Raw genomic sequence first — 26,086 nt, forward strand, 5'->3', positions numbered from 1 at the left:
CAAGTTAATAATCTTCTCAATCTCTTTCCTTTGACCAAATAAATATTTCCTTTATATCTATGTTACATTTAATGCAAATTACGGTATATTAAATAACAAGGAAATTAAATAAAATTTAAGAGAAATGATTGTTCTATTATCTGAAAATTCAATTAACCCGACAATCTCTTCACTGATTCAGATGCCGGATTTTTTCGTGTTTCGAAAAATGTACACTACGATAGTCGTAATCTCGGAGAAAATAAAATTCCATTGTAAAAATCTGGTGTTTTAAAATGTTCATATCTCTCTAATACAAGTGAGATTTTTACCACTTTGTAGAATTGGAAGAATCTCACCTACCATACGATATATGACAGTAACTAAACTGATATATAAAAGTAATTGTTTGATTTACTTATCTGATAAGCATCGAATTCTTTGTTTTCTTTCTAAACATACGTATGTAAGTATCTATAGAGTGATTCACTTACATCGGTCGCATTAAATCGCTTGTAAACTGTTTCCACCAAAAGTCACGCTACACGGTAATTAGCTTTTGCTATTTCGTCTTTTGATTCGGATACGAAGGTCGCTGCGAGTCTTTCAATTTTTTTACAGTGATTCAAACAGCAACGTGTAACTGTTAGCTATTAGCAACGTATAAAATGTTCGTTTTCTCCGGTTAAGCTAAATATGATTTTGCTTTAAGCCACGCTAATCTTTTAAACTTCTCGGTCCAAGTAATTCGCTGTATCTTTAAAATTCCTCTGCCTTCGTCATAGAAAACCTGTTCTTATTGTTCCTATAATGCTATTTTGGAAAAATATCTTGGTTCCAGGTCTTATAGAATATTCGTGTCCTCGTTCTTGAATTTGAAGCTAATGTCGCTAGAAAAAGATTAAGAGAACCGAGGGCGATTAGTATATCCAACGCCAATGCCTCTTTCAAACTCTACATTAGCCTTATATGCAGCTCTGATAGTAGAATTACTAACCTTAAACTTACAAGCGAGCTTAAAGTATGATTTGCAATTACAAGTACCAGTTTTGTTGCATATCAGCCTTGAAAGATCCATTTAATTGCGCCATGATATCTTGTCGCACGTAACTACGATAATTACGAAGAAAAAGAGGCTGCATTTCGAGATTGATATAACATATCGTTAAAACACATCTTATCAAAATTATCAAGCGTCTAAATATCGTCTGGAACGACAGTTTTTGAATATTCGCGCAGCGGAATTTGCTGAACCAAAGCGAGCGGATTAGGTGAATCGCCCTGTACCTCTGCCATTATCACGTAGGAGACACAAGAAATCACAAAATTGACAGATCACCGGTGATCTCCTCGCGTGGCAGTTCGAACGTTTCAGAAATAAAGTAAAGAACTGAACTTTAGATATATTTAGTGGTAAAATTTATTGTACGAAACCAACAGAGTGACGGTTCAGAGTGTTAGAACAGGGAATGTCGAGAGTTGATTTTAGGAAGGTTTACACACTATGGATTTGGCTCCTATGGAGAAGGTGTCGACGGGGGTGTCGCTAGAGCTCAGATCAGAGATGGCCATGTTGTTGCTGTTTTCTGACACTGGAACACTTTCTACGTTGCCGTTTCGATGGCCTGTAAGATGTTTATTAAACCCCATTGGTTTTTCTATAGTTTATGGCTCGGTGACACCATCAAAGCCCAATTTCTTCGTCGGTTCCTAGCTTTCTTATTGCTTCATCATATCCTATCCTACGTAACTACGATAATTCTGAAGAACAAAGTCGTTGCATTTCGAGATTTACATAACATCTCCTTAAAACACATCTTATCAAAATTATCAAGCGTCTCGACATCGCCTGGAACGACAGTTTCTGAATATTCGCGTAACAGGATTTGATGGATCAAAGCGAGCGAATTAGGTGAATCGCCTTGTACCTCGAGTTTCTGTACCCGCCATCAAATCCTCAATTTCTTCGTCAATTCCTGGTTTCCTTATTGCTTCGTAATATTCTGTCGCAAGTAACTACGGTAATTGAAGAGTGTTTGTAAAAAAACACTGTAAATGGGAGGAAATAAGTTTTCAGGAAAAAGGAAATCTTGTGCGTTAACGTAGCTCAAATTGAAGGAAAAGAAAAGTGCGTCTGTAGAAAAGCCTGTGCGTGTCAGTTCTTAGTTGCAGACAAAACTCGATGACCCATTCGTTTGGCCAGACAACATAGACAGAAGCAATTGGCAGAAGCAAGAAACAATTGACTAATGCTTATTGGTACTTATACTTTTTTCTATAGAGACAACATCGTCATACCATCTTCTAACATTATTAATAACTACGATATTCAAAAGGGGAAATTGTACTTGAATTCTACGCTACAATATTCTCTTTGCTACGTGGAACATTTCCCAATAAAAGATCAAAGTTTCTCAATTTTGGCACCTACAGTGTTTTCAGCGAGCACTGCTTAATTATAAATAAAGTGCTTCAAAAATCGGACAAGTGTAACTAAAAATTGTGCAAATAAAATGTAAATAGAAGACGTAGATAAAAATCGAACCGGATATCGTCTTCAACGATAGTGTACAAATATTCGCACAGAAGAATTTATCAAATTTAGAAATGATCGAATTAGATGAATCAGTCGATACCTCGAGAGTTTCTATACTGTGTCATTAAATCCCCAATTTCTTTGCCAACGCCTAACTTCTTCCTGATTCCTCTGCATAAGGAAGGTTTCGAAGCAGCCCGCTGGAGGCTTACACGGCGTCTGAAAACGCGGCAGCGGATAATTGTGCCAATTAAATGTTAATCGAGCCGCGTGACGCGAATGTTAATGTCGTTCGGTTCGAACGATCATATTCGTTTGCGTTGCGTGGCGACGCGTTTGTTTTTCAGCCAGTGGCGGTGCGCGAAGAGGAAAAACTGTTGGAACGACGCCAAAATGCGAGAGAAGCCATCGAAATTCGTCGACCCTCTGCGTTCACCTGTCGAACGTTCCCAATCGACTCGTGCTGAATCTGGCGGCTCCGCTTCGAGGAAACGTCTATCCAGGACGGAGGACCGCCAGATGAGAAAACGAAGGCAGCGTGATCCGCGCGTACTCGCCGATTACGTAAGCTCCTTACCGACTCTATTTGCGGAACGGTCGTCTGTTCGAAGGTGAGAGGTACGCCGACCTTCTCCGCAGACAATGCCCCACTAGTCAGCCGCTAGAGAAGCTAAGCTGTTTGTCGGGGATCGAACAGAGACGGCCAGGGCCGAGGTACCGTTCGATTTTCGAACGATGACCACTCGCCTCTTCATCGTTGAGATTAACGCGTTGACGACCGCTAAAACTTCGCTGCGACTTACTATGTCGCTTTGGTGATTTCACTTAAGCGCGATAAATACACTCGGCTGCTAACGAAGAAACGTTAAGAAACTTTGAACGATCGCTTGCAAATTACGGTATATTTTTTATCTTTTGGCACATTTTGAAACACGAAATCAGAAATGGTAAGAAGAGATGACAATCCATACATGAAATTGCAATATATTTTTTGTTGATTGTATAGTCGAGCGAGATTACGATTAACGTTGAACGAAATAGAAGCTGAGACGAGAGTTAAGAAACACAAGTTCTTTACTCGAGTTATGTAACACGACGGTTTTAGTGCGGAAACTTGTAACAAAAGCTAGAAAAGTAGAGAATAATCGAGTGAGATGTTGGTAATTCTTGGGTTTCATGACTGCATCATAGTATCTGCGTGGCTACTGAATATTCAGTTAATCGAACACAAGACGCAGTCGATATTTCACATTATATTTTTTGGAATTTTTTAGTTTAACTCCTTTTTACATATTTGTAAAAGATTAACTTCCCAGTTGACGTCTGAGATAATCCCACAGATGTTCAAGCGACTTCAAGTCAGGAGATTGACTCAATCGTTCAATTAGATTAATATTCTGTTGCAAAAGAAATTCAGTCGTAGTTATACGAGTTTTGGAGATAGAAATGATCCGAGGCATTAGACCATAATCCGAGTTTCGCCTCTGATTATTATGTGTATCGTGCCTCGTCATCTAAAAAGTAAACAAGTTTCGGAATGATTCTTTTTATTACGAACCTCTAGTTCCAAAATTTATTCCTTCAATTTTACGGCTTTTACGTGTTTGATCAAAGAGTGGTCGTAGAAAACTCTGTAAGTGGCAAACAAGTGAAACAAGTTTTTCAGGAGAAAAAGAAACCTCGTGCATGAACGTAATCCAAAGTCCATGGAAAAGAAAAGTGTGTTTAGAAAATAGTAAATTTCTTCGTGGCATTTCTTGCGATTAGCTGTAAAGAAAACTCAATGTTGCGTTCGTTTAAATGCCTTATACAGAAGCCAAGAAACGATTAGCTAATGTTTATTCCTGCTTACATCTTCTTCCACAGAGACAACGTTGTGACACCACATTCTACCGCTATCAACAATTATTCAGAAAGGGAAATTGCGTTTCAATTCTACGCTACAGCATTTTCTAATGAAGAATCAACATTTTTCTATCTTCGCACTTATAGTGTCTTTTACAAGCACTCCTCAATTATCCTACCAAATTCAGAAACCAAGCAGTGGCAAAGTCAGTAACATTTGAAGGCGACAAATACTATACTTATATATACAATTATTTTTTTTCCTTTATAAATTTTATATTACATTTTATATTTTATTACATTTATTATCATTCTCGAGTCTTTACAATTTGCCCAGGCACTTGGTAAAGTGGTTTAACGATGTTGTGATCGTAGCACGAACACGTTTATCCCACTGGAGAAATAATAGTCGTCGGTGTAATAATTTTACGGAAATTTATTTATGTTTTAGGGAAATTGCCATGAAATTTACAGATAAAAATCAGAATAAAAAATCAAACGAGTGTTTTCTTCGCAGTGTTCTGGATCAGACGTGCAGAGAAGTGGCTTGACTATAACATCGAGACGACGATGATCCAATCTGGTATAATGTTATCTAAAGAACGATTAAGAAATGACCTACGTGTCTGACAATGAGATTTCTCGTTTTCGTCTGCTAACGTGTGTCGTATGGAAAGGAAAGTCTTCGTTATCGATCGGCAAAATGCGAAAAACAGGTCGTTGCAACGAACCACACCGAATGGATGTTTCATTTCTAACTCGTTTATGCGACAGAATCGAATAGTGTTCGTTTGAACGAGCTAGCTTGGCAACCAAGTACGTTCAATTGAATTCAATGAAAGATCGTCTCGAGAGAGGTTGTATGGTTGCGTATGGTTTGCCGTTCGTGATGCGTGCAACACCAACAGAGTTTGTGCTCTTCGCCATCTTTCGTTGTGAAAATATACGACCACGTATTATCTTGAAGCGAATCTTTTTCGAAAGTGAAAGAGAATTACAATTGTTGCAACTTTCTCTGCCTACGTATCACATTGCGATATTTTACAGCAAACATTCTGATCAAAAGCATCGGTTCATTGGACGATGTTAATCGATTTAAATTAGGTTTGGCAAGAGGAGCTCATTGCATCAAAGCAACATACTTTTTCGCTACTCGATAAGAATTTTCCATATTTTTGTGCAATGTTACAACGTAATTTTTAGAATTTAAACGTCAGTACACAAGCGTGAAATTTTGCAAATCAGAAATTACAAATTAACAACGTCGATAAATTACGTTAATGATATACAAGCAAATTGTACAAATTCAACTATGCAACAAAAGTCTGTAAATGATTGTCGAGAAAGAATTTTATTCATAACTCCTCCTTACGATTGATATTGAATTTAAACAATTTTTGAAACAAATTCCGATACCAGTGTACGAGTATGATGAAAAGGATTTCATTTTCCGATCTAGTTCCAAGTCATCTTCAAGGGCGATTCAATTCAATTGGATGACGCCAAACTTGATTAAATTAAAATTGGATATCACATGCGATTAACTTACGGTATTATCTCGAGCTATGTGCGAGACATGGTCTATCCTCGATTCACTTCCACAACATATTCTATTGTGTGGACGAGTGAAACTGGAACATTTATCGAGGGCTTTTTTTTAATTATTTGCAAACGATTATACACTTTAAATATCCGAAATTTACTAGGAAACTATTTTGTCGTGGCTTTAATTGTTATATATTATTGATGAGATATATAATTTGTCAACAATAGATGACTTAGAAAAATGTACGTATCTTATAGTAATAACGCGTTTGTGCAAATAAAATTATTTGCTATAATAAATTATTCTTATTCTCCAATTATTCGTATTAAAAATCATCTAAAAATATCCCGCGTTATATTAAAATTTCATTGTCCTTTTTCTTTGCATATTACATTTGTGAACTGTTGAAGTATTATAAACTAAACTATAATAATATAAGATACTTCCGTAAATAAGATTATTTACCACGACAAATTATTCTTATCTTTTCCTCCACTTAAAAATATCTGACATTATACTAAAATTTCATTCTATTTTTATTTATATATTATATGGACTGTTGTATTATTAAGAGTATTTATTATTTTATTTATTATTTATTTATTATCATTATGTAGTATTATTAGACTCGTACACTATGTACTACGTTGAAAAACATTTAAATGTATGACTGAAGGATTAAACGATAGTGCAATAAACTGCTAACTTTATTAATATTTCACTCTTTGTATATTTTACACTGTTTATGTTGTATTCAATAGATAAGAAATATTTATTGAAATTTCATATTTAAATTTCAAACTGATTTAGAAATGACCGAAGAAGAAGTTGTGCAGGATTCACTGTAACGATAGAAAACAAGTAGATTAATCCTCTGAATCGTAGCTCTAACGTGGCTAACCCTGGGTTAGGCTTGGCTAAAACTACTTAACGTGTGTAACCGTTATCCAGCATATTGAGCAATGGCCAAGGAAACGTGAGCTCTCTGCAGGAATTCTCGTGATTCCTTCGTGTTCTACAAAGTCACCTATTAATCAACCCGTACATTTTATTGGCTTTCGTAAATGAACCATTACTTTTCTCACAGGAAAGACAATATATATTCCGATGTTTTAACAAAAATTGGCTGTTTATTGAATTGTATGAAGATTTAAAAATTTACGAAAATTTATAAAATATGAAGAGTTTTTATTTTAGATTATCGCGATAATGTAACGTATACACGGTGGTGAATATAAAATAGTACAAGTAAAACTGTATTTTCTAGTTTAATTAGTACGTTTAAAATCGCATTAACTGCAAGGTTACTTAATGGCGCCATAGGAGAATATGCTACGCGCGAAACGTTAACGTTTCACTAATAACGTTTCACAATTTCGTTTCTTTAATAAACATGAACGAACCGTGGATTTTGCTGATTAATAAATTATATTTCGGGCAATTGAAGATCAAACGACTCATTGTTAGATAATAAATTTTATTATTCGCAGTAGGTCGTTGTTCTTGTAACTCGCATGAAATTTCTAAATTAATATTATTATATTTGTCAGATATTGCGTGTTATATCGCGAAATAAAGTATATGCAAAAATATTTACGACATTTATAATCTCATCTCAAACTGCCAGACTTTTTGTACCCGCTTCACATGCTATTTATCGTATGCTAATTATCACACGATAATTTCAAAAAGATGCGTCAATATTAAAAAATCGACGAATAAAAACAAATTGAAAAAAAAACAGGAAAGAATGAAAGTGATCGGTATTAAAGAAAAATCACGTATCACCGGCATAGTTAAATTAAATAAAATTAAATACGGTATTATTAATTCGATATAGCAATGTTATAGTACGAATAATATTCTATAACCATTATTATAATTAAATATAATCTAATTATACGTCTACATAACATAACATAATTATCTGTATATAATCTGATAATTGAATATATTTTACAGTATTCCATAATTCTATAATTATAAATATCGTTTCCGATTAATAAAATAAAACGTAGAAACAATATATTTTACGCGATTAAATTTATTAATTTATGGAGGACGATCGTTCTCGAAAAATATGTAGTGATCGAACTATTGTATTTATAAACGAACTGAATGCACGATAATAACTGTCTTTGAGCAAACAGATGGACTGCTAAATTTGTGTTATTAAATTTATCGCGAATCCCTATGAATCATCATCCATATCTGTTCCGAAATAAAAGATAAGCTGGTGACCTCTACTTTGCACAAAAAGGAATTGTTTGTCGCAATGACTAGTTGATATTCGGCGAATATTTTTTCTATTCTTTTTTTTCCGCAAGGGAAAACTAAAATTCTAGCTTGGACAATGTACTATGTAAGAAGTAGACGTATTTAACACGGTATATCAGAAATCGATATAATAAGTGAGCAAGATGTTGCATAATAAATCTTGAACGTAGAAAATAATTTCTTCCATTGTGAAAATGAATGTACAATAAAACATAACATTTTTAAAAACAAAGTATATGTACAATGAATGAGACATAAAGTTCAATACATTTACATTTTATTATATATTTTTGTATTATATATTTTTATTATATTTTAGTAATTGAAATGCGTTACATTTTATTAAATACAACACGGGATCATTTTCTTGTTATAAACAGTGTCCTACTATATTTTTACTGTACTTATTTCTATAATTGTGCCTAAGTATACTACGCTATAATCGTATTGAATAATGGAGAAACTTCAATGTAATTAATTGAAAATTACGGATTAAATTATATTACCTTTGGCTGGAAAAAAGTACAAATTTCGTTATTTTTTGCATTTCTTATATATCTGCATTTGCAAGTCAAATAATACGTTCTATTTAAAATTCATTTAAAAAAAGATTAGAGGCTATGGATATAAAGCGATAGGAGCAATTACGTTTAAAAAGTATAAAGTATACTTTGTTAAGAATCTGGGAAATCGGTCGCTGCAAACGATTTCTCCGAACAAAGCCTATCCTCCGATAAAATGAAAGGACCTGTTATATATGTATTACGTATGTATGTATTTAGCACAGTATTATCAGGAATCGATATAATCGATATAACGAGCCTCAAAACGAACATTTATAAAATCGACATGGTTGTGAGAAAGGTCAGCAGATAGTTAAATATGTATACAATGACTGCAAATATAATATCTGCACACCACTGCATTTATTATTGCATTTGCATGCAACATTGTCCTATAATCGATTTCTTATTTAGTTATTTAGTTAATTAGTTATTTAGAACCCAAATTATTAGTTAGATTCGACTGTAATAAATTCTGTATCACTCGGCAGTACTTTCATGCGATTACAAAAATTAACATCGTGGAAATAAAATGTAGAATCTAGTAAAAAAAAAAAAGAAAAGATGCTTCGTTGGAAGACAATCTGTTACCATTGCATTACGTGGAAGATGCAGAGCATAAGCTGAGATAGCAAGCTACGTTATCGACAACTGCATCCATAATAAACCTTTATATATTACGTTAGAAGATAAAAAGACAACGAGATAAAAGTTTTAATCCATCGAACACTCTTATCAAAATATGCCATCTATAATGAGTCACACGTGAACGTTGGCGGGGAACTACAAAAGCCAAATTTGGTTATTAGGCGGTGGAAGAAGCTACTTGTATGTGATGTTATCACGTGACTCGACGATAAAAATAATCTCTCTCAAGTTCGCGGAAAAAAACACGTAAATATAAAATTGTACACTAGGTAGAATATCTAGAAAGGAAAGCGAAAATTGTGGGAAGGCAGAAATGGTAGGCAATGCAATTGCCAAATTCGAAGGAGATGGGCAAACGGCTGGATAGATCAGAAGACAATCTTCTTGATAGTCCTGGATAACAAGTATATCAATTTATTTATACGTTTATTTATTTGTTTAGTTTAGACTTTGTCCAAGGAGACTAAGAGGAACGAGCGGCGTGAAATTTGAAACAAATGACCGAGCCAGACTTGGTTGTATAACGAAGAATCTGGCAGTTTGTAAAAGACTACCGAGCAAACTAATTGCCATTAACTGAGGAATATTAGCTTCTGACAATTTCCATCAACACAGATTGACAAATAAGACGAAGCAGCTGACTAACGCGATTTAATCCATTATCTAACAACAATTTATGTAGCGATATCTCCAACAGAAGTTGAACTTACGTACATAATAAATTAGATTTTGTTTGCGTCACTGGATGATAGAATTATGTTAACAAGTGAGTCACTAAATGATAGAATTATGTGAACAAGTAACCTTCCGATTGCCATTTCATCATATTGGTCTAACAGTTCTGTTTACAAATTCAATAATCTTCCACTATATAAGCGCACGTAATATCAACGATTTGAAATGAAGCAGCATACAAATTTCAGAAACCAGAAGAAATTGTTCTATAAAGTTCGCTTTCGGTTTATATTGTATCGTGATATTCTTAAGTTTGTCCTACTACCTACCTATATACCTATTTTAGAGAGACACAATTTTTGTTCGGCTTGGTCAACGCGTGTCCCGTTAGCCAGTTAGCATGTGTTATACCAGGCAGAGACGAAATATAAACCCCTTTACGTTAAAAGCTGACCCGCATATGCAATGACTCTCTTCACTCTTCCACGTTAATTTGCCTTCACATGGACAACATTGAAACAGGTTTTTATTCAATTACACGCTACGTTCTATGCGTCTACAATTATTCGAATTATTATACAATTGATGTTATCGTATATGTACGATCTTGTACTTTAAAGATAAGATTAAATCGAAAAATTATGCTCATACTACTTTGTACATTATATTGTAATGTTATGTGTATTATATCGTATTATAGCAACGTGACGTAATTATTTTTATTTCATAATCTCTATATCTATTAATAATAGAAATATCGTTGTGTTCAGAATCCGAGATTTTTCAGAGTCTTCTCTTTTTTGTAGAAACAGTGTAAGCATTTAACGTGCAATTTAAAAATAATTGTAGTAATAATATATAATAAAAAATATGTTATCGCATATCGACAATCTTATGGTTTAAAGATACAGCCAAATTGGAAGATTATACTGATAATATTTTGTATATTAAAAGTGTTTGTATATTATATCGTATCATAGCAATGTGATGCCATTGACAATTATTTTTATTTCATAATCTCTATGTCTATTAATAATAGAAATATCGTTGTGTTCAGAATCCGAAATTTTTCAGTCTTCACTTTTTTGTAGAAACAGTGTAAGCATTTAACGTGCAATTTAAAAATAATTGTAATAATAATATATAGTAAAAAATGTATTATCGCATATCGACAATCTTGTGGTTAAAGATACAGTCAAATTAGAAGATTATACTGATGATATTTTGTATATTAAAAGTGTTTGTATATTATATCGTATCATAGCAATGTGATGCCATTGACAATTATTCTTATTTTATAATCTCTGTCTATTAATAATAGAAATATCGTTGTGTTCAGAATCCGAGATTTTTCAGAGTCTTCTCTTGTTTGTAGCAACAGTGTTTTTTTATTTTGTTATTTAATTTGTACTTTACAATTTGTCCAGTTGGACATTTGGTAAATTTTTCTAGCTTAATTGCTAAATAACATGTGGATGGCTGCCCCCAGTGGGATCTTCTAGTTTGACTATTTTTCTTCTTCAGTAAGGTCAGTGGGGTGTTTTTTTTTTTTTTTTTTTTTTTGGTCTTCCTTCTATGAGAATTTTGCTCGCTTTAACAGCCATCTGGAGTGTAAGTATTTAACGTGCAACTTGAAAATACTTGTACTTTCGAAATATATAATCGTTTTTGTCGTACTTTGATCGCTCTTTCGGTACAATTATTGCACTTCAATTAGAAAAGGAAATAAGAAGGAAACACACAATGACATTTCACATAATTAGTTACTACCAGCAATGTTTTAGCCTTGAGTATAACAAAGTGATTTAAAAAAAACCAGCTGTAATCATTATGTTTATTACGATCTTACAAAAAGACAAATTGACAAAAACGAAGCTTCCAATGCACCTTGGTTATCCGTTTAATTACTCGAACGAGATACATCTGAAGGAAAATATACATAAGCGTGTAATTATTGTTTCTTTATGCTGTAACTGTATTAACAAAATCAATCCTTTTCTGACGACATGACGTTAATTTCAGACGGCACGCAACGCGCTACGACGATATACGTAGTTGCAAGTAAATTTGAAAAATCACGTAACCAGTAACGAAACACGAATAACAAGTAACAGGAAAAAGAAATATAGGGAACAAGGTAATACTACGAGGCAAATAATAAATAAAATAGAAAACTCTTTAATTCGCGTGTGTTTCTCGAGTTCGGTTTGCGAATGGAAATTTCGATTAAACGGTCTGCTGTTTCCTCTATAAATAGAAATGCTTTCGCTGTAAACGAACGAAAGCGAAAATACTGAAGACGGTCGAAGCTTTTTCTGCTTCCGCTTTGGCACGAGTTCAAGGTGATTTTTTGCAACTTTTTGCGAGACGCTGACTTTTACGATGCAGCTTTTCAACTGTGACGGGACTCAGCCAGCGCAACAATGTTCATCGGATAGTGGCATGTCTGTTCGAGCGGACTTATCGTTTCCAAAATAGATGGTCCTCTCCTAAATTTATTAATAGACGAGCAAGACGACGCGAATCTCTCGTTGCACCGCTATTATTGTGCCATGATGCCCCCATTTCGCCATTTCGTACGTGCTTATGCACTCGGACAGAATCGTTGTTTCAGATGCAAAATGTAAAGCGACAGTCTCTGACTAACGCGACGAAATTTTACCGCACACAGTTTTCGCGGATGGATTTTCAATTCTGGTTCTCTGTGGTTATACACAGGAATACGAAGTGATTCGATCTGATGATTGTCTTAAGATTTTTCTTTTTATTTGGTAGAATTTTTACAATCAATTCTCATTGAGAATTATAAGTAAATTATTTTGGCGTGGTACTGTAACTTGGATTTTAAGTGTTTATAGTATGTTTGATTCTAGTTGAATCTAATGTTTAAATCTGAAGGGTAATGTCTTTTTAGTCTGCAGATCTGATTCGTCGTGTCAAGTAATTGGCTAACTAATGGGTTTCGGTGGTTGTTATCTCTTATGTTATATTTGTTACTGAATTTGGATATTTCTTCTTTAACTGTGGGTATCTTAAGGTCGTGATGTATCGTTTCGTTGGTAACATACCAAGGTGCATCTATTAAGGATCTTAGAGTTTTTGATTGGAATCGTTGGAGAATTTCTATGTTGGAATTACTCGCTGTTCCCCATAGTTGGACCCCATATGTCCAAACAGCTTTTAATATGGCTTTATATAACATTATTTCACTTTGCACGTTTAAGTTGCAGGGTCTGCCAATGAGCCAGTAGAAGTTTTTTAGTTTTGATTTCAGTTGTTTGGATTTATCTACGATGTACCGTTTCCATGTCATTCTTCTGTCCAGAATCATGCCCAGATATCTGACTGTATCTTTGTTTGGAATTGGAATATTATTTATGGTCACCTGTAGGCAGGGTTGTTTTCGCAGCGGATTGTATTAAGATAGTTCTGAAATTTAGAATAATTATAATTATACCCAAGTTTCTCTGCTAGAAACTATGCAACCATTTTCACGCTAAATGAATAGCCGACAGTAAATCTGGACAATAAAAAGAACTTGGCGAAAATATTCGGTCGATTGTGGACTAGATCCTCTTACGAATATATATTGTACGTGTCACACGAGGCATTTTGAAACTCCATTAGCGCTGTTACGAGACTCGAATATCGTGGTTAAGTTGGTCAAGTTTGAAGTGGATCCGAAAATATATCTAGAAAATGACGAATCGATCTTGTATACTGCGTGATCTAGTTTCTGTAAGCGTACAACACGCGAAAATTGAAACTAGAAGATTATATATGTAATGAACCATATAGTTTATTTATCAAATTCGTAAACACACACTTATTCTAAAGATAGCATGTTAGACAATCGTTAGGACGCTGAAAGCTAGTACTTTAAAACATTTATTTGTATTATACACGCAGCCGTGCGCGCGTGCACACACACACACACAGACATATAGTCTTAAAATAACGTATACCAATACAATTTCTAAAGATTAACATTAATAAAAATCTTTCAAAGAGTAGATTTTAGTTATTCTTCAACATAGAAATGATAATACAGAAAGAAAGTGAAACGTAACGAGGTGGTTTTGTGCACGCGTTTTCTTGTTTAAAAGAGAATTGAAACTTGAGCTTCTGAAGGCAAGTTAGGAAACACGAGACACAAAAGTAAGGAAATGATGAATATAAAAATAAGAGAACGTGTAATGCATTTTTATGTATTTACGTATGAAATAAATCTTCATTAAGATTTCAGAAGCACACGAAAGGAAAAAGTAAGATGTTTGCAATTAAATCTGACAATAAGAAACAAACAAAACAGAGGCAATCTAATTACCTAAATACTCTAAGTACATAATCTATACAGCCAATCTGTCTTGTGGAGACTAATTAAAAGACACCCAAACGAATTAACAATCCGACGATAAAAACGCTATGAACTGTTAGGAAAATACTTACGTTCTACTAGCATAATTAAATCACATAAAATTGTTGAATGTTTCCAGAACAAATTGCAATTAAAAAAACGAGGAAAAAGGTAGAGAAAAATTTTGTATTGAAAAGAAGCAATAAAAATCAAGAAAGCCACTCTTGTTGCGAATAGATATTCTACTATCATATTTACATTATCAAATTATATAAGAGCAAGCACGATTAGATCAAAGCGAGACGGAATTTATGCAATGTGAGGAACAAGTAAACTCGAATGGCCGGATAAAAAATGACCCATTTCTCACTTGCCACGAAAAAAAATCACGAGAAGAGCAATCGTGACTCGTCTGTTGAGAGCAGCGACAACAGCAACAGCTCTTAACGAAAGTGAGGCCCTTCCACGTGTCAGGCCTTCAACCTAAGCGTTTTTCTAGAGCCGGCACCGCGAGGCGGGCCGAAGAAACCACCAGGAAGCAGCGAGCCGGAATGTTGGCGCGAGGTTCGGACATCAACCTCGGTCAGGCATCCGAAGGTTTAAACGACTGATCTATTGGCCATTTATGGACCTTAATTTGTAATAATCAGATTGCGAGTTTTTATCCAAACTCTTCTTCTTAGGGAAGATAAATAAATAGAAGATAGAATTTAGATTTTGTTCAATTAGTAGATATTGTAACAAGTACTTTGGTCATTTTATTATAGTGTGCGTTATTTTATTGTATTCTTATGAAGATGAATGAATAGAAAATGGAATTTGGATTTTGTTCAGTTACTAGATATAGTAACAAGTACTTTGGCTGTTTTGTTATAGTACCTGTTAATTTTTGGATTGTTATGAAGGGAAATAGATAGAAAATGGAATTTGGATTTCGTTTAGCTGTTGGATATTGTGACAAGTACAATACTTTGAGTATTTCATTAGAGTGTTTGCAGTTTTTTGTATTCTTATGAAAGTAAATAAATAGAACATAGAACTTGCATTTCGTTTAGCTACTGGATATGGTAAAAGGTACTATACTTTGAGTATTTCATTAAAGTAGAGCCCCTCTTATCAGAATATCCAAATATTATTGTTATTTATTAGTGTTTATTTAATTTCGACCTTAGCGGTCTAAAAATGGATTTTTTACTTACAATTACTTTCATACATCCTTTCATATTTATCATATCTATCTTGCTATCGCTCCTTAGTTGTCTAATTGTCCATTTACTCAACCTATTCTACTTTATTTTTACCGTATTACTACTTAGCACTATCGTTGGACTTGTCTGTGTTTTTTAAATTCCTCAGCCAATTTCTTCACAGTATCTTTCATCCTTCACTTTCTCCAGTCTGTCTCGCGGTCTATTTACTTCCCTACATTCTTTATAATAATGTGTCACAGTTTCCTCCCTCTTTTCACACGGCCTACAATTTCATTCGCCTTCTTTTAGCCGCTTCTGAATACTCTAACTTATCCAAACATAATATTTCCTAGCAACGAATACCTTTTTCTGTTTCAAATATGCGTATATTTTATCAGCGTTTGTGTACAACATATTCCTTCCTCTGTTTATGTTACTTACATAATTATTACAATTGTTGTTAATTATTAAAAAAAATTAAATAAAATTAAAATATTAATACGACACGATTAAAAACTCGAAAACGGTGTAATCGCAACAGAATCAACAAAGATACACAGCGTTGCAAAAGCTACACACACAGATCACAGTCATTAGAAAACACGATACTGAGAATCATCCAAAGCACGTAGATTTGTCAAAAGCTGGCAACAAGATAGAAAATCCTTAAATATACTGACGCGATAAAATGATTTCGTCTGGATAAAGACACCGATAATTACCATTTTACGCAAACGAAAAAATAATAATTTTCATATCGAAGCATTCGTGATATTCGAGAAAGATCATCGAAGAATGTAGCTCCATGCAATTGTTGTTTACGTTGAGAGAATTACGTGACTTAGCAGTCAAACTTATATGGCATCCATAAATATTTAAAGAAGCTGTCAATTAATCTTAATCTGTATTTTAATAAATGAGATTTCCTATCGGAAAAGTGACTGTTCTGCTATCTCAAGATTTCATTATCCCAATTATTTTGTCTCTTTATTTAATAAGAACAGGGCCGGCGTGACATTTTGCGGGACCTGAATACACATTGAAATCCTACACTTAAATTTTATAACGAGGAATTATTTATTTACAATTGCTGTTACATATTATATACTTTTTATAAGCAGTTTTTTTAAACAAATCCAAGTAATATTTTTTCGCATGCATAATTCGCTTTGAAGGGGCAAAAAATTCAATAAAAATAGAAAATCTGTAAATACGTATGACTTTTGCAAAAAACTATTGATGTAGTTTAATTTCTCTAAAAAATACATTTCTCTGAGGATACATTTCTCTGAAATACATTTCCAGGATATGAGAGACTTTACGGAGTTACACTGAACTTTCATGATTTTTCTCACTCCTTTAAACTGAATCATCGATACTAAAAAAATGTCTTGCATCTGTTAATGGTATCACGATTCAGTTAAAAGTTAATCAAAATCGGTGTTTTTTAATTGGATAATTTTCGTAGACTGCGGGGCCCTAAAACACGGAGAACTTGCCTTGCGCCGGTCCTGAGTAAAAGACTCCTATCCAAGGCTGTCTATTTATTTATTTATTGATACTTCGTTTTTTCTTTTCGACCGGCTCTGCTTTTTGGATATTTTATATACAAATGAATTCTTTATTTCTACTTGCTTATTTACTTTGCGAGATATATACCATATATATATATACAAGATATATAGATACCATAACCGTGGAACTTACACAAGCACGAGGACACGTACACGTTAAACCAGAAAAACAGACATAAACTTTCTCACAAACAGAAACACATACACGATATTTCATATATTTTTGCACATTGGATACACTGTACGCATTTTCATCAGCTTTGCATAAAAGCACAAATATCCACAGTCTGATAATAACATCGAATATCACGTGGAATTTTACAAGTATTAGTTTGTCCGAGAATTTATCAGCTGCGGTGTCCGAGCGGTTAAGGAGATGGACTTGAAATCCATTGGGTACTACCCGCACAGGTTCGAATCCTGTCCGCAGCGAAAATTTTTTGTACTTGCTTTGGCAGTACATTTACTAAAATTGGAACGATACAGAGAAGATGAGCATGGCTTCTGCGCAAGGATGACACGCAAAATCATAAAGCGTTCCACATTTTTCCCGCTTCACCGCCACCCTCAATCGGACGCGACTAACAGGGGGATGACGCCAGGAGCAATGGCCCCTACTGGTGCCAATACATTAGGATCGACTGGATTAAGAGATCGCGGGGAATGCACCGATAGCAATTTGCAAAGAACGGGATCACGGAGCATTCCTATCACACGCGCAGGCAAGCCATCGTTGAGTTTTAGTCGGTAAGAGTCCGACACTGCTCTGCTGCTGCTCGCAGTGGCGGAGCGTCCATGAGGATTTCTCCACGTGAAAAAAAAAAGTTTGTCCGAAAAGTTTCTTTCGTCGTATAAGATGATAATAGATGAACAACAATTTCTGTTTTATATTATTTTATTGAATTACGTATGATCTATTATATTTCTATTATTATGTTCGTGCATAATTCAATAAACTAATATGAAACAAAAAACATTGTACGTCTATTATTTGCTTATTATTAAAACGAAAGAAACATTTCGGACAACCCAATATATCACGCTTTTTAGATTGTGTTTAATATGTCGAATCTGTTGCTGATAATTTTGAAGAAGAATATGCATCGATGTGAATGAAATTGAGGAAAACAAGAGACGTAATAGGTGGGTTGAGAAGAGGAGAATGTCGAAAGGAGAACGATCGACGTATAATGACTGTGGGTCGTAAATGACACGATCGTGCTTAGTTTGGAACGTTCAATGTCCAATGTGTGGTATTGATACGTGCATTTACTATAAAATCAAATATTTGTTTTTTTAAATTTACGTCGTATTTTGTTAGTGTATTTTTTTCGTCTCATGCAGTACCTGTTACAAAGATATATTATCATTAAAAATTATAAAGATATATTGTACGATATTACACGTATATGATTTATTTAAATAAAAATGACCTTTTTACGAGGCGTACGGAGATTAACTGTATATTTTTTTCTAATTATATTGTAATTACATTGTAGCTGTAAATGTTATAATAGCTTTCATTCCACGAAGTATTGTGCCGTGGTATATTTTTTATTATATTAATTAAATTCCAGGGAACAAAAGGAAGCAGTCGTTTACTATGAATTTATCGGTGCGGTAAATTTATGCGTAAACGAACAGGCACGCCTACTTTCATAGAAATGGACAGGAGCCTGATAAGAACAAGAAAATACGGGGATCGCCTTGTTAAATAGATGACATTCATTTGGTTCGAGATAAGATGGCGAAAACGTGTAACAGCATCGGCTTGTCTTATCTCGGAGCGAACATCTCTCGTGTAAAACGTATCAATTAAAAAATTAAACATCTCGTTCTTGCTTCTAAAGTAAAGTCACGTCGGTTTAGTTTCCCGTTAACCGTGTGTATCGTCGGTGAGCAAATCGATAAGCCGAAGTCTGCGAATTCACGCACAACAGCACCTCTCCACCGTTATAAAACCTTAAGACCAAGCCGTCATTAAATATATCGATTCACCGAGATATTAACCATAATTAAACATTATTATTCATTTCTTGGAATATTGATTAACATACTCCGCGAACGATCGACGTTCGATTGAAGAAAACATAAAAACCATTATTAATTATATACTTGTGCTTCAAGGTAGCGATTAAAACGATCCGATTAACACGAGAATTTGTTGGAAGAAAAACTGTTATCAAATATAAATCGGCGATTTCTCGTGAGTATGGAAACACTGTGTCTTGGCGAGATGCGATATCCTTTCACTGCTTTTTTTTGGAATACAACGATATTGCACGTATAGGCATAAATACCCTTACACAGAAACCCACACAGGCATTTGAATAGGACACTTACACATACTCATTACTGTATAGAGAGTGGGGCTCAAAATATTTAAGGGATCATGGGTCACTACCTACGACTAGTCTGAGAATAACTGACCAACTATCAACAATTCTTGTATAAGTTGTTAATTATATCACTCGCTTATATACATTTAGTTCTGTAGTTCTGTTTAATAAATATCACTGAATATTGTTTTTTAATATTATTTTTTTTATTATTATTTATATTATTATTTTTTAATATTATTTTGCGTCTTCCACAGATTATTAATCTTAACTTCAAGATTAAATTCTAACACTTTAGTTTTTTGATTACTTTGTTTTTAAAAATTGTTTTTAGAAATACATTTAAAAATAGCTAAGTTGGCGAAGTTTTGTGAAAAACCATTGAGGAGAAATATTTTGTTATCGATATTATTAAGAGACAATAGTCCCTGTTTATATTTGGTATTTTAATATTATGTCAATGTTCTTAAGATTAAGGAGAAAATTAAAAATACCTATGTTTAGTCTGAAAACTTTTAGACTAAAGAAAAGAGGAAAACAATTGTGATAAACATAGATAGAATTGATTGAGAATGTACAGATTACAATCATATATATACTACTACGTAGACATTCTACTAAGAAGCATATAATACGACTATTATGTAGATATTCTACTAAGAAGCATATAATACGACTATTACGTAGACATTCTACTAAGAAGCATATAATATGACACTTAATATTCTGTCCCAAGTATTCTTCTCCTATATTTTTCACATGCATCACACTTTCATAGAAAGAAGACTAAAAAGAAAACACCCCAGTGATCTCAATAAAGAAATAAGATACTCAAACTCGAAGATGATATCCTGCTGAGGGTAGCCATCCACATGTTATTTAGTAATTAAGTTAAAAAATTTATCAAATGTCCAGCTGGATAAATTGTAAAGTACAAATTAGATAATAAAAAAACATGCATCACAAACGACCGACGTTCGAATAGAAAAATAAAACCCATTGTTAATTATAAGGAAGAAATACTTTATTGTCGATGTTATTAAAAAACAATATTTCTTGTGTTTTTAACACTAAAACTACCACATCAGTCAAATTGATTGGTTTTACAATTTTATTTTAAAATTCCTACTTCGTGTTATATTTTTTTCCGCAATGATGTAATAACTTTCGCAACGATAACTAGAGGAATAATATAATGAATTTTATATTGTTTTTTATGTATTTAAACTGAAAATAATTTCGTATCAAGGCTGCTTATACCAATACCAATAAAAGTGACTGGTATTTGTCAAAGTGTAAAAGGGTGCTGCAATCTGTTTACCGAACCCCAATTAACCAGTTTCCTCGTTTTGTACAATTTCCCACACGTTTTTAAAATTTTTACTGCATATTATTTGATATGATGATATCAGTTATCAGGAAAATACCGGATCGATCGCTGGATCGCTAGATGCTAACACTAGAAATACCACACCAATTAAAATGACTGGTTCTACAATTTTATAAATGTGTCAACTCTCTTTTAGGAATCCCAAATGGATCAATAATACCAAAAATGTACTACATAACATGGAATTGCTTCTGTAAGAAAGTAATAAATCAATAAATATAAAAATATTCTATTATTGCGTATTTTTTAAAAACCAGTCATTTTCACTGGTTTTGGTAGAAATAGCTTCGTGTGAGCTATCGATAGTTCTAGTGTTAATATACTGTCAATACTTTTAAAATTAGGAAGAAAGTTATAAGGACATGTGTTTGTTTCAAAACCAAACAGGAGAATAGTTGTGGTGAGCATAGAATTGATCGACAATGTACTCGACTTTGAAATGATTGATCGTATAGGAAAGCCATAAAATATGACTCGATATATTCTTCTTCTATATTTTTCGCACGTTGCACGCACGATAGACGTTCGTCTAAAAGCTTTCTCCAATAAATCCTGGCAAACATAGAATTAATTGACAATATACTCGACTTTAAAACTGATTCTACGTAAAAAACATAAGATGTGCAGATCGACGTTCGAATAAAAACTTTCTCCGATGAAACGTATTGTCAAGAACGACGCGTTGCTTAACGTGTTTCATCGACGATCGATGCTTAAACGAAGGCACAGAAGGAAAAGAAACTTCGGTGAAGAGACAGTGGAGAGCCGACTGGCTGAAGTTGCGCGATGCGTTTTCCTCGAAGAAGGTATCGAATAAAATCGAACAACGCCAGATTGCGTTAAAGGAGACGATCGCAGCGAATGACAGAAGGTGGGAAAAATATTTGGCAAACGCAAGGAATGAACGATATCCACTCGGTCTGCTTCCTTTCTCACCTTGCGCAGGCATCTCGACTCGGCTGGTCGAGCTAACGGAACCATCCCAAGACGTTTTGTCCATCTTTTCTTTCGACCAACAGGCCGCCTATAGAGAGTTAGGCTGCAGCTACATAATATACCGAAACAGCTGACCGACAACCGGTGACCGGCCTTTCTATAGTGTGTAAGTATGCGTACAGAAGACTATACACTGACGCTTGTGAATATACGTGGACAGTTTGGTCGATTTGCAATAAGTAGACCGCGGGTGTCCATGCAAATTAATATTTTTATAAACTCGACCGAAGGAGCGCAACCCTAATGAACATTCGTTTCGCTCTCTAAATAACAACAACGAATATTTTACTTTGAATATATTGTACACTTTCGCTCTGCATCTCTGCACATTGAATTCTTTTGATAGAATTTGATATTATATATGTCGGAGATGAAAGGACATCGGGGCCTTTCTTTTGGAATGTTTGGGAAGGTCCCCCATACTTTAGTCCAGACTTTTTATTATAGTCGTACTTAAATAACAAAACTGAGAAATAATTGGATTAAATCATAAACAAATGTTTGCCCGAGATTTATGACAGTGGGCTTGGGCTCGAAGTGACATAACGGGTCGCTGAACGTAGTCACGGTCACGGGAGGAATGTGTACCTAACAGAGGTATGGATTAATTAAATAGCTCTCCTTAAAAATAAAGATTGATCTGAGGAATACCGAGAGGTACGGAGAGTAGTTCCACTTTGACTGAGATTCAGTCTGATAAGTTCTACGTGTATAGTGGACAAGTACGTTGAGTGACACCAGAATCTTGTATCAAATCGTCATCCCATTGACCGTGGATTCGTTATCGAATCTAAATTCATCGTCATCGACATCTCGATTATCCAATCGCTGCTATTACTTGTTAAACTCTGTAATACTCACATTTGCATCCAATAAATATCATCTATACTATACAACAACGATGGCCAATTCTCATGAAGACTCGTTATACGCCCCAAACTCCAATGATAACCCGACATATATATAAAGCTTCATGAACGCATAAACATTCGCATTGACAACAGGTGGATGTCGTCAAGATACAATGTGAATTAATGATAAACTAAGGAGCAGAGCTGATACTTGCGATACCACCTTCTTGTGGAATCAACGCAGATGTTTTATGCGAGGTATAAATTGTGTATTCGAAATCTTGCCGATGGTACGTTAAAGTTAAGTTAGTATACAATTCGTCCAAGCGCTATCTAAGTGGAAATATTATTGTCAGAATCGTGATAATCTGTCTGTTAAGTCGGGAGAATCTTTTCTATGGTAGCTGTACAGTTTGACACTGAAACGAGCAGAGGATGATGAACCGTTCCGTAACGTTCGACGCTTTAGATGCTAATTTCTTCATTTTGTATTAACTATATATAGTAACTATATCAACTTTTGTTGAAGCGAAGTTTGTCTTGTCACAAGGATAAAAAATCCCGAGTCCTCCTATTCGTATTTTTGAAACAGTGTTTCATTTTGTCGATAGTAAGCAAGGGCCCACGTACTTCTAAACAGTAGCGTCAAATGTTGTGCGTTTGTCTTGTCAAGGAAACTAGAAACGTTCTTTATCGTACAATTATTTGGACATATTTGTCATTGCAATTATTATCAATGTATTTTTAAAAGAACTTGGAAGAATGGGAGCATTTGACTGGCAAAAATCTTGAGATAAAATTAGAAATGAAATTTAGAAAGCAGCAACTTTCCAACGCCAAGAAGATAGCAAGGACATCATCGATGCTTATGTGGAACCTACAGGTTTTTATTTGATACACATTGAGTCTAGCATTTTTATTGTTTGTTATATTACTTCGAGTAATTTCATTTTCACATTCTGTATTCTTACATTCTCATATTCCTTCATTTCATTGCATTCTTCGTGTTATTTCATGCAAATAAAACAGGTGTATGTAACTTTTACTTCTTTTTTTCTTGACAACCGTGAGGATGAACAAACTGCGTTACAATTTAAAGACACGTGTCTTGGTACCTCAGAAAAATTCGTCCAGTTTGTTTTACTATAACATTTTGCATTTAAGAGCTGTGTGTAGACTTAAGTAGTCACTGACTGTGTAACATATATGCATGTAAAAGAGAATACACGTATACATAGTAATACGTACTTGAGCAAAAGTGATAAGGCGGCCTTAACACTCAACTGGAGAAATTACAAGCCACTCGTAATCGTTTAAGCCGATCTATAATGGCAGACTAATTTTCCCTGCAGTTCGATAAACATACCTGTAATCGTCGTTTTTTAAATAGAATACAAATGGAATATAATTTCGCGGTAGAAATATATATAACTTTTCTATTTTCCTATTCCAATTAGATGTCGGAGAAATTACGGTGGCAGATATTGAGATATTCGAACGAGAGGAGCTTACGAAACTTGCAAATTTACAAATTTTGCGTGTTAATTCTCTGTTAAATATTCGCTGTCAGATCAAGGATCAGATGTACATTGGAGGCAATTATTACCATCTCCTTGGCGACATAAAAAAAATGCATATATGTATGTAAACTTCCTAGAGCTCAAGTGTGATAGGGACTCTCTCTGTTTACGGACACGACTTTCTTTTATTTTACGAACAACCATTTTGGGCGACACTCATTTCCCAAACGGACGGACAGAGAGCAACATCAGAGATAGATAAGATCACAGAAGAAAGAATAATTATTTGAAATATTGAAGATTGACGGAGAAAGATCAGTAACTGAGGACGTTGAAAATCGATTCTCGATTTTCAGGTAGACATTGCACAGAATTTGTTATGTATTGTTTACTGTTATAGATTGGTATTAATTGTTGTTTACTTCTGTATTTCATTTAAGTATTTTCACAATAAATTCGATTTTCAGACTTCAGAATCGATCACCCAAATTACTCCGAGATTTACGGCATTACATGTATATGTAGTATCATGGTCGAGGGGCCTGAGGGGTATCGTGCGGATTGTAAACAAGCGGTTGCTGAGGTGCGAATTATAAACAAGCGGCTGCTGAGGTGCGAATTATAAACAAGCGGTTGCTGAGCATGTGCGTAATGGGGCTAAGACAAGAGATATCAAGCTAAGACAAAAGACAAGGGGTTGCTAGGGGACAATAAACGAATTAACAGCAGTATGAGTTGAGAATGTTGAAATGGTTGCCACTTCTAAGAAAACTACATCTTCTTTAGTTTTCTCAAGCACTGAAGCCATCGACAGCGCATAGACAAAAGATTGCGTCGAAGACAAACCATAAGCGGTACATATGCAACGTTGGCTTCAGGGTTTTTTTCAGTCCCAGGGTAACACTGCTAGCGTGCGGATCTGGACCAGCTCACATTATATTCCACACTTCGTACTTGCGTTATCGAGATAGTGTTGTTAGAGTTGTTGAGAGAGTTGTTAATTAATTATCTAGTTGTTTAAATTATTATACGTTGTTGCAATTAATTCGTGTTAAACAACCATCGTTTTCTGTTTAATTAACATCTGTTTAATCCATTTATCATTAATAAACTAATCATAATAATTTACGATACTACATATATGACAAAAATACATATAATAATATATAATAACATATATATGTAATAATAATGATAATAGAAATATATATATAAGGAACAAGAAGAAACTGTAAGATTTAACAAGAGTTTGCACGTTGCTTATTGAAATATCTTACAAACTCGAACCATTTTCATAAAAAAAAAAAAAAAACAATGCCACATAAATGCTTAAATATACATCTGATCCTTAATCTGACAGCGAATATTTAACAGAGAATTAACACGCAAAATTTGTAAATTTGCAAGTTTCGTAAGCTCCTCTCGTTCGAATATCTCAATATCTGCCACCGTAATTTCTCCGACATCTAAAATTGTAAAACGTTAATAAAATGTAGCTTTCAAATATAATTTATATTACTATAAAACGTTCTTGAAAATTTTTCCAAAAATTGCGATGGTATTCGCCGAGAGACTGAATGGACTCTGGGAGAAAATACACGCACGTTATGTGTAACTCATCGCAAACTTCGGCGATTAATGGGTCAGCGGCGTACGGTAAAGGCGTTTATATACTGCAAAACCTGTAACTTCTCTTATTTACTCTGCGCCAAGTACCATTGAACGCGGGTATGATAAATATTCGGGTAGATCCAGCCAGACTTCCGCATTCTCTTTAGCCTCAGTCCTGACCGCAGAATT

General features: G+C 34.3%; 1 protein-coding gene and 2 non-coding genes across 6 annotated transcripts in view; 2 read left to right on the plus strand and 1 right to left on the minus strand.

Annotated features, from left to right (window-relative positions):
* The window catches only part of Amph (amphiphysin), a 123,412-nt gene that overhangs the window by 39,690 nt on the left and 57,636 nt on the right, over nucleotides 1-26,086 (minus strand). The gene's annotated exons all lie outside the window — the stretch shown is intronic.
* On the plus strand, nucleotides 17,541-17,622 carry Trnas-uga (transfer RNA serine (anticodon UGA)). The gene has a single exon. It is a non-coding gene; the product is annotated as a tRNA-Ser (tRNA).
* On the plus strand, nucleotides 17,633-17,739 carry LOC139987021 (U6 spliceosomal RNA). Its single transcript, XR_011799774.1, has one exon. It is a non-coding gene; the product is annotated as a U6 spliceosomal RNA (small nuclear RNA).

The sequence above is a fragment of the Bombus fervidus genome, chromosome 4, assembly GCF_041682495.2.
Source record: "Bombus fervidus isolate BK054 chromosome 4, iyBomFerv1, whole genome shotgun sequence".
NCBI lineage: Eukaryota > Metazoa > Arthropoda > Insecta > Hymenoptera > Apidae > Bombus > Bombus fervidus.